This window comes from Meles meles, chromosome 13 (genome assembly GCF_922984935.1).
Source record: "Meles meles chromosome 13, mMelMel3.1 paternal haplotype, whole genome shotgun sequence".
NCBI lineage: Eukaryota > Metazoa > Chordata > Mammalia > Carnivora > Mustelidae > Meles > Meles meles.
The window spans coordinates 43,850,071-43,863,652 of NC_060078.1; positions in this window are offsets into that span (position 1 = coordinate 43,850,071).

The window sequence follows — 13,582 nt, forward strand, 5'->3', positions numbered from 1 at the left end:
ACAGCCTAAATCAAATGAATGTGAAGTCACAATAGGGGTATGTGCTGGGAGGGAAATTTGCCCTGGGAGCTAAGAGTATGCTCTGAGGAGTCGGGTCTGGCATTTCCATGTATAAGGTGGTGGAGCTGAGATTGGCCCAACGGGCAGGCATTCACGCAGTGGAGGGGGCAGAGAGCACAGTGGGTGCAGCAGGGAGCATGTGCGGGGTGTTTCAGGAGGAAGGAGCTTGAGTCTCTACAGGAATAGAAAGGAAGCTCCGGGAGAGGTGAGCCTGTGAGGGAGGGGAGGTGCACATTTCACTAGGGAACGAAGAGGCCTTCCAATACAATGACCTGCAAACCTTGCTATGTTTACATTCATCTCAACCCCCTCAGGAACCCTTACTTTGGGGGGGCTCCTTCTTTTCGAGGCAGTTTCTTCCATTCATGCTCTGTGGCTCACTCCAGCCATCTTCAAGGGCTTTGCATTTGATTGTTTCCTCTATGTTCAACATCACTCATTTCCCTTTCTCTTGTGTAGAATTTTTTTAAATTTTTTATTTTTATTAACATATAATGTATTATTATCTTGTGCAGAATTATTGTTAGTGTGCAAACACACCCTATCGTCTCCTATCTTAAACAATAACTGTATTGAGACACACATTCCTTTAACATCTGCCATAATGCTTTCCTTTTTCTAAGGTTTTTAAGATTTTGGTTTTTTATTAGAGAGAGAGAGAGAGAGAGAGAACGAGCAGGGGGAGCCAGAGAGAGAGGGAGAAGCAGACTCCCCTCTTAGCAGGGAGCCCAATGAGGGGCTGGATCCCAGGACCCCAGAATCATGACCTGAACCTAATGCAGATGCTTAACGAACTGAACCACCCGGGCACCCCTATAAGTGAGATTCCTTTTTAAATGGTCTTCATGAGTAATCTCCCACTTTTCATTCTCTCTCTCTTTCTCACACACAGACACAAAGAGAGGCACAATTTTTTTAATTGGAAAATATAGCGCACATTTATGTAAATCCAACAACCAATTAATTACCACCCAGGTCAAAAACAGAGTAATGGAAACAGTGTCACCACCTCACAAGAACTACTCCCCTTCCCGCATTCTCCCCTGTTCTCTGTCTGCACTTCAAAGTTAACTATTTTTATTTTACTTAACACTTTCTTACTTTGCTTTGTAGTTTTACCACCTATGGTTGCAGCCTTAAATGGATAGTTTAGGTTGCCTGATGTTTTATATTTATATAAATGTAACCATATGGTAGGAAATGGTTTGAATCTGCCTGCTTCGATCAATACCATGTCCCCGAGATTCTTCACGTTGTTGCACAAAGCTGTAACTTACACATTTTCATTACTAAAAAATCTCTCATCATATGAATGTGATTCTTTATTCTATTTTTGGTAGACACTGGATTGTTCACAGTTTGGAGCTCTTATGAATGCTGCTATGAGCATCCTTGCACAAGTCTACTGGTATATACCTATAGAGATTCGCTTTGGCTGTACGGATATAAAAGTGAGGTAGTGTGGGCTTTATATATCTTCTACTTTAATAGATAATGCCAGATGTTTTCCAAAATGCCTAGACCAGCCTACACTCCCAGCAGCAGTATAGGAGAGTTCCTTCTGTTCCACATCGTATTTGTCAACACTTAGAAATAGTAGTCTTTTTTTCTTTTTCTTAGTCTTTTTTTTTCTTTTCCTCTTAGCTATACTGGTGAACGGAATGCTGTATTGGATTGTGATTTAATTTGCAAGTTCTCTATCATCATAAAGTTGACGACTTTGTGAAATATATTAATGGCCAATACAGACACTGGACAAACAACTTTTGTGATTTGTTCAGGTCTCTTGCCGATTTTTCTACCAGGTAGTCTATTATGTTTTCTCAATGAAATAGTTACAGATTCTGTATAGAAGCACTTTAGTAGTTATACAGGCTGCAAATATCTTCTTCCACTTTGTAAGCTTGGGGTTTTTTTTTCCCCCTTCTTTTTTTTTTTAAAGATTTTATTTATTTATTTGACAGAGAAAGATCACAAGTAGGCAGAGAGGCAAGCAGAGAGAAGGGGGAGCAGGCTCTCTTAGGAGCAGAGAGCCCAATGTAGGGCTCAAACCCAGGACCCTGAGATCATGACATGAGCTGAAGGCAGAGGCTTAACCCACTGAGCCACCAAGACACGCCTTTTTTCCCCTTTCTTAATAGTGACTATTGTTAAACAAAAGTGCTTCACTTTAATACAGTCCTATTTTCAATATTTTCCTTTAGACTTAAGAGATATTTATGTCTTATTTTAAAAAGCTCTTCCTATATCAAGATCATGAGCATACTTTCATACATTATCTTCTAGAAAATTTCCATTGTTTTATAATTTATATATAGATTTACAACCCTCTTGAAATTTATTTTTGTGCTAGGTACAAGGCAGGATTCAAGTTTCATTTTTGTCCACTTGGACAACTGACCCACTACCACCTATTATGTATTATATTTATGTTTCTTTCCTACTGTTCTGTAATTCCTCATTTGTCTAAATCAAGTGACTATTTATGAGTAGGTATGAATCTGGGCTGTTTGTTATTCCTTTGGCCTACTTGTATAATTTATAAAATATCATACTGCATTATGTATGATATTTGGAATAACATTCTTTAAAGATATTCTCTATCGGATGAAGGCAATTCCCTTCTATTCCTAGGTTGCTAAGACATCAAGGATGGATGGATGGTAAATTTTATCAGCATCTTTGCCTCTTTTGCAATGATCATATATTTGTTCTTATTTCTTCTGTTAGTGTAATAAATCACACATAGGCATATGTACGTGTATACATTTACATTTACATACACACACACATAATGGATCTGTTTGCAAATATTTGGTAGGCTCTCTGGATCTACCTTTACAAGTGAAATTTTCTTCTGTTTTCATTTATGTATTGTACTTGTCACACTGTGTTATTACAGTTATTCGGGACACACAAAACAAATGCAGCAGTATGTTCCTATTCTGAGGGAAAAAATTTCGTTTTATTCCAAATCTTAAGAAAGAAAGCTTTCATTTTAGTTTTTTTAAACCAAACAACTATAAAGGATATTTTAGGGAAATTTTGAGTGTAGATTAAAATAATGTTGTTTTGGGGGTTACTGGGTAGCTCAGTCAGTTGAGTAAGCAACTGATGATTTCAGTTCAGTTCTCAGAGTTGTGAGATTGAGTCCCACATGGGGCTCCACTCTCAGGGTGGGGTCTGCTTAAGATTCTCTTCCTCTTCCTCTACCCCCACCTCCCAGCACACTCTCCAAAAAAAAAAAAAAAAAGTGGATTTTTTTTTTTTAAGGTATAATAATAATGGTGTGGTTGTGTAGTAAAATGTCCTTCCTCAAGGGAAAAGCATGCCAAGATATTTAGGAGTGAAGAGTCATGATGCCTGCAGTGTATGTCCAAATGTTTGGCAAAAGAGTGCCTATGTATATAAAGAGAGGTGGAATGGGGTGGAATGGGTATGGCAAGACATTAAGAACTATCTGGGTAAGGGGTAAATAAGTGTTCACTGTACAGTTTTTAGCCTTTTTATGGGTTTGAAAATCTCTAAAAATAAAAATAATACAGCATTAATGGGGGAAAAAAGAAAGCAAGCTTTGGCTCTCACCATTATATTTCCTTAAATATTGATGGAATTTTCCAGACATTCCACATAGTTATGAGCTTTTCTTTGCTAGAAGTTTCTAAATTCCCGATTCTCCTTCTTTAACATTTACAGTACTCTTCTATTTTTCTCTTTTTATTGGTCTTAGCATTTTATGTTATTTTATTTTTTTAATAAAGATTTTATTTATTTATTTGACAGAGAGGGATCACAAGTAGGCAGAGAGGCAGGCAAAGAGAGAAGGGGAAGCAGGCTCCCCGCTGAGCAGAGAGCCTGATGTGGGGCTCGATCCCAGGACCCTGAGATCATGACCTGAGCCAAAAGCAGAGGCTTTAACCCACTGAGCCATCCAGGTGCCCCTTCAAAGATTTTAATTTATTTATTTGAGAGACAGAGATCACAAGTAGGCCAAGAAGTAGGCAGAGAGAGAGAGGAAAGAACTTTTACTTTTAATCCCCTCCTACATGTTTTCAATTTCACTTATTTTCTATTCTTTATGGTTTCCTTCTCTAAGCTTTATATGAGTTTAACTTGATTTACTTTCCTAACTTCCTGAGAAAGATGCTTAGGACACTAACTTTTCAGCTTTTATTTTTTTTTGATATTCATATATAAAGTCATAAATTTTATGTTCAGATTGTGTACTTACATCCCCCAAATTTTGATACAAATTTTCATTATCATTCAGACAGGCATTTTCTAATTTTATTGGATATTTATGTTGATACATGGATATTTGGAATTGTAGTCCTTAATCTGAAGACATCTGCGAATTTCCTAACCATTACTGAGTTCTTGCTCAATGTCACTCTGGTCAATGAGACAACTCTATAGAATTTCAATTCTTAAAATTTGTTCAGGTTCCCTTTGCCACTCAGCACATGTTCAGTGTTCCATGTACATTTGGAAATAAGGTTCATTCTGTGCTGCATGGAATGTCCTATAGATAGCCATTTCTGTCAACATTACTAATCATTCTGTTTAAATCTTTCATATCTTTACTGATTATTTTGCCTGCTTCTTTGACCAGTTACTGAGAGAGGAATGTTACAATTTCCAGACATGATATAGATTAGTCTTTTTGCCTTTGTACTTGTCAGGTTTTGCATTAAATTCAAAGCTCTGTTAGTAGGAGCATGCATATTAGAATTGATAATTAAACTGTTAGCATTATGAAATGTCTTCTCCCTGGATATTTCCAGACCTAATCACTCTCTTGAACTCCAGATTCCTAGGGCAACTGCCTACTCAACAGTTCTACCTGATGGTGTAATGGGCATTACATATCTGAAAAACTCACTCTTCCTCTAGATTTCTCTCAGAGCACTGCCACTCTTCCAGTTACTTAAACCATAAACTTAGAAGTGCTTCATGATTTCTCTCTCTCTCTCCCTAATTTACTGGCCTACTACCAAAGTGTTGACCAAGCTACATTCCTTCCGGAGGCTCTAGGGGGAAATGTGTTTCTTTGTCTTTTTCCAGTTTCTACATGCTGCTTGCACTCTTTGGCTTGTGGTCCTTCCTTCCATCTTCAAAGCCAGTAGGCTACCAACTTTAACTATGCCTCCCACTCTGTTATTTCTGCTTCCCTGGCTTACAGAGATTCTTGCAAATACAGTGGGCCTATTCAGATAGTGCAGGGTCATTTTCCCACCTCAAGATTCTTAACTTAGTCACATATACAAAATTCCATTTTCCGAATAAAGTAACATATTCACAGGTTTGGAAATTAGTACCCAGACTTCTTCAAAGGTCCATTGTTCTGCCTACCACAGTTGGTGTGAAAACAAAAACTTAACCATAAAAGCCAAGCAAACAAAATACTTCTTCCATGAACCAACATTTATAGGGGTTCTGTTGTCTTCATGGCCCTGTTGTGTGTGCTGTGGGTATCTGACAAGGTGGTTTGAAGTCTTTATGGCCTAAAATTGAAACCTCTCCAATTTTCCTCACAGTTTGTTTCACCAAACAGAATCACCAGATATCCTTCCTGCCTCAGCCCTAGATCAACATTTTTCCCTCCTTCTCTTCTGTATTATTTTTTCCACGCTCTGGATTCCTTCCTTTTAATCATATGGTAGGACTCTCCCAAGAGTACTACTTTGGAAAAGACAGGTGTCTTGGAATCAAATGTGTTAATGTTACATATCGACCTGAAATCTAAGGCTGTCAACTTGGAGGTGTTTGATATTTTTTTACATAGAAATATAAGAGGGGAGCCTGCCTGCCTCAGTCTGTAGAGCATGTAATTCTTGATCTCAGGGTTGTGAGTTAAAGCCCCACATTGGGCATAGAAATTACTTAATAAAAAATCTATAAAAAAGAGAAATATAAGAATTATTGTATTTTTCCTTATCTTCCATAAGACTAGTCCTATCTTCTCTGTCTCCATGCAGGATGAATATTTTCAATGCCATCAATGGAATCTTCAAAGCCTTGGTACTTGATCTTTTTCTTGTTCACTCTAGGCTCACTCTATGCTCTTCCTGAAAACCTGAACATGTGGTCACCTAGGGTATAACAATCCCCTCTTCGAATTTTCCACTTGGATGTTCCTGAGATCTCTCAGACTCAGTATCTTCAAGTTTAAACTCAGTCTTCCCTACCAATAAGCAATCTCTTCCAGTGTTGCCTAACTCAGGAAACAGCATCAACTTTCAGTTGTATAAAGAAGAAGACTAATTGTTATTCTTTACATCTGTTTCTCCTTGACATCAAGTTTTCCCTCCCTCTTCACTCTCATACACTTAGGTTAAGTGAACATCAGTTCTTATGTGGACTGGCCTTCGTGTACCCATTCTTGCTTTTCTTGGAACCCTTCTCCATACATCAATCAAGATCATATTTTCAAAATGTAAAAATATCATGTCAAATTTATCTCAATCTTACTCCCTTTAAAATCTTCCTCACTATTAAAACAAAGCATAAAGTCTTTATAAGGACGTCAAGCTATTTGTTGGTTCATTATTTAACAGATATCTGTTGATTACATGATTTGTACTAAGCATTATTCAGGGCACTGGAGGTGGCTTGAGCAAAAGAGAAAAGCATACACAGTTCTTCTTTTTTAAGTGGCTGCTTTCTATTGGGAGATCAAAAATGAAAAAGAAAACAGCAAAGCAGAAGACATAAAATAATTCTAAGATATAATGACAATAATGGGAACAAACAAGAGAATGAGATATTTAAGGGAATAAGCAGACAGGTAGAATGGAGGGGGAGTGCAAGAATGGGAAATTGTGTGAACAAATCTCCCATGTTGGAAAAGACCATGGGAGGGAACATTGAAAAAAGTAAGGTGGCAAATATAGTGTATGAAGGGGGAGACAATACAAAATAAAGTAGGTAACATGAAGGCCAGGTCCTGTACAGCTTTGCAGCCATACTAAGAAGACTCAAAGTTCAAGAGGCAGACTCTCAAACCTGCCCTCATACTAATTCCTAAACCTATAAATATGTTACCTTACATAGAAAATGACTCATTTGGGAATATTAACCTCTAGAAATGTAAGAGAAAACACATGTACTATTTTAAGTCAATAAGTTTATGATAATTTATTACAATAACAATAGGAAACTAATATGCCCACATACCCAGGTATGTAAATCAATACACACTTTTTCGTGTTCTGCATTCATAAGCAATGACTCTTTTCAAGAAACACATTCCAAGTGCTGAAGTCCCTGCATGCCAACTGGGGCTTTGCCTTAGAAAACTAGGCAAAGGGGTGCCTGGGTGGCTCAGTGGGTTAAATCCTCTGCCTTCAGCTCAGGTCATGATCCCAGGGTCCTGGGATCGAGCCCCGCATTGGGCTCTCTGCTCCACAGGGAGCCTGCTTCCTCCTCTCTCTCTGCCTGCCTCTCTGCCTAGTTGTGATTTCTCTCTGTCAAATAAATAAAAATATAAAAAAAAAGAAAACTAGGCAAATATTTACACATATTTTTAGATTTTAAAACCAAGAAAGAATGGAAAATTTGATTCCACAGAAGTTACTTATTTGAATCAGCCAGACATTGCTAAATTAGCAAAAGAACCCAGGTCCTATTATGTCCTCTTCAGTGCTCATTTTTTTTCTACTGGCCATTATTCATCAAACCTGTATATTTTCTAAATCAACTAAGCTTCATTCACTTTGCAAAGAATGTTTCATCCCCCCCCCCCGAACTATTGGTTTACAATTCATATTATTGGGTAAAACTTTAAATGTATAGTTTACGGAAAAGAAAAATTTCTACTCATTCATTTATTCCATCATTTTTTAATCCATAATTCATTTACTTATTCATACATTAACCAAGAAATTACTGAATGGCTAGGATGTGCCACACACTGTTATAGAGACTAGGTATGTTGTTGACGAGTTAATTTCCATCCTAAAAGGTGAAGAGACATGATAAAGACCCAAAATAAAAAACCAAACTGTCGAGTGCTGGTAACAGAAAGTAGTGGAGCCCTAGAATGGTCCTAAGAGGCTCTACGAGGAGATGATTTTTAAGCTTATGTCTAAATGAAAGGAAGAATCCAGCCACAGGAGAAGAGCATTCAGGCAAAGAGAATAGCAAGTGGTACAGGGCACTGTGTTATCACGTGAATTTAATGCTGTATGGAATGCACTGGATAAGACAGACTTGGTTATACATGATGGTTGTATTGTAAAATGGACATGTCAGGATAAGCAAATCACTTACCTGAGACTCAATTTCTTTATATCTAAAGTGGGATAAAGTGTACTTCACTGAGTTGTGGTGAAGATTAAATTAGATTAAAATATGTGGAAGTGCTTGACATGCAGTGGAAAGGCAATGCATTTTAGACTCTTTTCCTTGGAAAGACGAGGAACATAATGCTTACTCTGGTGCAATTCTTTATTTCAAAAGCACACTCCTAAGACTCAAAGGGACACAGGAAAGAGGAGCCAGAGGAAAAGATCAAGAGAAACCACCACCTATCTGCGGTTGATGGGAGAGACTGAATGGTAAGGCTAGGTGGCAATCAGTCATGGCTGAGGAAGAATCCCCACCCCAGAAGAGACGGAGCCCTGAGATAAAAAATGGTGGCAAAGATGTGCTGATCAGGTGGTCAGCATCCCAGAGGGGAAAAGTATAATTTGGATAGCATCCAACTCTCATTTGTCAGTTTTAGAACAATGTCCTATATTTGATTATTTTCCCAAACTAGCTAATTAAAAATGTCTTTGCCCAGTGAGAGCCATGATTGACAACACTATCTCTTAAACCTACAGCTGTTAAATGGTGTGTTTCCCTTATTCTAACATTTGTACTTATAATTGATGACTTGTCATCAGTCTGTGAAATTATCTAAGCAAAACCTTGGGTGTGTTGCAATGCCCTCTCTAGCCTCTGTGGGATAATAAGCATCAAGCCTTGACTCGTGAGTGGGTTGAGGTCAACCACAGCAGAGCTCAGGCTTATGGCAGAATACCAAGAGCACACAATGGTGCACGTCAAACACCATTAGGAGACGTTTTCGCAAGTCTTGCTGCAGGAAACCTAGCCAGTCCTAGGAGGGCGCAGATCAGTTCCCTAGAGAAGAGAAAGAAACCCAGATTCTGAGGGGCCAATGAGAATATTATTAAACATCTGCCATATGACAATTCTCCTCAGGAAATTATTGAGAATGCAAAATTCAGCAAGAGATGCTCTCTGTCCTTAAAGATCAGGCTTCTTTGTGTAATGATCCCTGCTCAACCACTACAATCTGTCTTTCATTCCCACCACTCACTGAGACTGGCCTCCCCAAGGCCACCTCAGACTGCTGTGAAAGCAAGTCCTTGACCTTCTTACCATTTCTCTCTCCCTTAGTAATATGATAAACAAAGTACCATTTTATTGTTATTTTTTTTTTCTGTTCTTAGTCTCCATTCTCAGATCTTTGCCCTTGCCTGCCTCTGAGATGTGCTGGTCTCCTGAGACAACTTTTGTGTCTCATTTCTTCTCTCTTTGCATCTTTCTGAAAGTAATTCCAACCACCCCCACAGAACCAGCCACCAACCAGATGTTGAACACTCTTGTAGAAATGCTTGTTCCTACTAAAAATTCATGCACCTGGGTTATAAATAGACAAGTGAGCATAGGTTTTATTCTCTTGACAGCTCATGGTATCAAAGGGACAATTTACATTGGTTCGCTACCTTGCAACCAAATGTAGGCATCACAAACGCAGATGATTATAATGAATCCAGGGCAACTTTACCTACATGTCCAACTTATTTTCAAACATGTTAGCAATTTTACAATTAGAAACAGCACAATCCTGACTCCATGATAAGGAAAATCACATTAACTCAAACATCAATGGCATCTTCTGACTTTTTGATACCTTATTAAGATAACCTAGAATCCCCATTCCATATTTAGCGAACTGTTCGTTTTCTCAGAGATTGTTTTTAAATATACAAGAGACTGAGGTTCTGATGATGACCTTTCCTCTGATTTCAGCTAATACTGAAGTTCAATAGTTTCTGGATTAATGCTGTCTTCTGTAATTGTTTGTTCTGGTTCTATAGCACATTGCTGTGAAAAGCATTCTCTTAGGAATGTGGCTTCATGAGTTAGGCATCTACCTTTGGCTCAGGTCATGATCCCCATGTCCTCAGGCTCCCTGCACAGTGGGGAGCCTGATCCTCCTTCTCCTTCTACCCCTCTCCCTGGCTCATGCTCTCTCTCACTCTCAAATTAAAAAAAAAAATCTCTTAGATTATTCTCTCTGGCACACTCACTCTCTCATTCTAACTCTCCCATATACACACAAACACACATGTTCATTCTTAGGTGTGGATTTTACTGACAATTGTGTATGTTTGAGTGTATGATAGATTTTATGAAAACTGGTTGTCGATGGGAATGGAGAGATTAAAAAGATTTTAATTTCGCTACGATGTAACACAACAGACACTTTGTTCTTAAAATTTCTTCTCTTGAGAACTTCTTATTCAAAGAAGATGTCATAAGCTTGTTTCTCTCTGATTCTTCTCACTACGAAACACCATAACCCATAGAAATAATCCAAGACCCAATCAGGAACTCGAAAGGTAGAAAGAGAAAGTCAAATTGGTTAAGGAACCTGTAACTGGAGAAGAAGGTAAGGCCAGGTACTCTTAGGTCCCCTCATCCCATCCAACAAAAGAAACCAATTCAGACCCAGCACTTTCTAACCTCCAACTTAGCAACAGATAGTCCAGGTAGGATCATTCTTCCATCTGACTGAGTGAAAGTTCCTCTCACAACACCAGGTAAATTTGTGCCAAAGGATATCTTGCCATAACAAGAGGTCTAGCCTGGGAAGCACTCTTCATTTCCATGGGCTGTAGGTTCCCTTTGCTCATCTAGAGGCACCAGGTGTTCCTGCATTCCTCCTCAAGCAGTATCAGCAGAGACCAGTGAAAGTCCCACCAAACATGATAAACCAAGTAAACCAAAATGGCTCTGCAAATTAAATTGTTTTTGAAACTAAAGCCACCAAAATTGTCCAAAAACTGCATGTGAAACCTAAACAGGGGACTGCTTACTAAAATAACAGATTGCCAGGGGCTCCTGGGTGGCTCAGTGGGTTAAACCTCTGCCTTCAGTTCAGGTCATGAGCCTCGTGTCCTGGGATCAAGCCCTGCATCGGGCTCTCCAGCAGGGAGCCTGTTTCCCCCTCTCCCTCTGCCTGCTTCTCTGCCTACTTGTGATCTTTCTTTGTCAAATAAATAAATAAAATCTTAAAAAAAAACAGATTTCCATAGGATCCTGAGTATCATAACATGATAATAAAAATGTCAGAATAAAATTTAAAAATTGCCCATTCATACCAAGAATCAAGAAGTTTGAAAGAAAAAGATAATTAACTCATAACAACATTGAGATGAATCAGATGTTGGAATTTTGTGACAAGGATTTTAAGTGAGCCATCATAAAACTGCTTCAACAAGTAATAACTCTTTTGAAATAAGTGATAGAAAAATATCAGCAAAAAAAAAAAGAAATTATAAAAAAGAAAAGAGAATGGTAGATCTGAATAATGCAGTAACAGAAATTTTAAAAATTCATGGGATGGGCTCAATACTAGGGTGGATATGACAAAGGATAGAGTCAGTGAATTTAAGAAGAAATCAATATAAATGGATAAGGAAGATGTGGTCCATATACACGATGGAGTTTTATGCCTCCATCAGAAAGGAGGAATATCCAACTTTTGTAGCAACATGGATGGGACTGGAAGAGATTATGCTGAGTGAAATAAGTCAAGCAGACAGAGTCAAGTATCATATGGTCTCACTTATTTGTGGAGCATAACAAAGAACATGGAGGACATGGGGAGATGGAGAGGAAAAGGGAGTTGAGGGAAATTGGAAGGGGAGATGAACCATGAGAGACTATGGACTCTGAAAGACAACCTGAGAGTTTTGAAGGGGCGGGGAGTGGGAGGTTGGGGAACCATGTGGTGGGTAATAGGAAGAGCATGTATTGCATGGAGAACTGGGTGTGGTGCGAAAACAATGAATACTGTTATGCTGAAAAGAAATTAAAAATAAATAAAAATTAAAAATAAAAAATAAAAAAGAAGATATCAATATAATCAACACAAACTGAAAAGATAGGAAAAAAAAGCAGATTAAAGAAACAAACAAGTCTCTGCTATTTATGAAACAGTAACAAAATAGTCAACATTTATATGATCAGAGTACCAGAAGACAAGGAAAAAGAGAGTGTTTTACAAGGGTATTGGAAGAAATAATGGCTGAATATTTCCCAAATTTAGTGAAAGATATAAACCTTTGGATTCATGAAGCTGATCAAAGCCTAAATAGGATAAACCTAAAGAAATCTACACCAGGACATATAACATTTAAATTTCTGAAAACTAAAGACAAAGTATTAAAACCACTCAAAGAGAAACGACACATTTCCTAAAGGGGGAAATTGAACAAAACTGCTTTCTTTTCTGACATCACTGAGGACAGAAGAACATGGCACAATTTTCAAGTGCTTGAAGGAAAGAACTATTTACTGAGCTTTCTATATTTCTACATTCAGTGAAAGTTTCCTTCAAAAATAAAGAGAAGCAAAAGACATTCTTAGATGAAGGAAAACTAAAAGAATTTCTCACTAACAGTCCTGTCTTTAAAAAGTAACTAAAGGAATTTCTTCAAACAACAAGGAAATGAAAAAAGGAGGAGACCTGGAGCATTTTGAAGGAAGAAAAAAACTATGGAATGAACATAAGTATGGATAAATACAATAGACTATCCTTCTCTTCATAAGTTTTTTTTTTTTTGAGGACTGGGAGAATTTATTTGCAAATGATATATCTGATAAAGGGTTAGTATCCAAAATTTATAAAGAACTTATCAAACACAACACCCAAAAAAGCAAAAAATCCAGTTAAAAATGGTTAGAAGACATGAATTGAAATTTTCCCAAAGAAGACATACAGATGGCCAACAGACCCATGAAAGGATGTTCAACATCACTCGTCATCAGGGAACTACAAGTTAAAGGTACAACAGGATATCACTTGACACCTGTCACAATGGCCAAAATTGACAATACAGGAAACAACAGATGTTGGCAAAGATGTGGAAACGGAGAATGCTCCTACACTTTTGATGGGAGACCAAACTGTGTAGCCAGTCTGTAAGAGTATGGAGCTTCCTGAAAAAGTCAAAAGCACTAACCTATGATGCAGAAATTGTACTCCTAGGCATGTACCAAAAGGATACAAAAAACAACCTGAGGGTTTTGAAGGGTCAGGGGTGGGAGGTTGGGGGAACAGGTGGTGGTTAATGGGGAGGGCACGTTTTGCATGGAGCACTGGGTGTTGTGCAAAAAGAATGAATACTGTTACGCTGAAAAAATAAATAAAATGGAAAAAAAAATACAGATTTGAAGGGGCACATGCTCCCTGATATTCATAGCAGCTTTATCAACAATAACC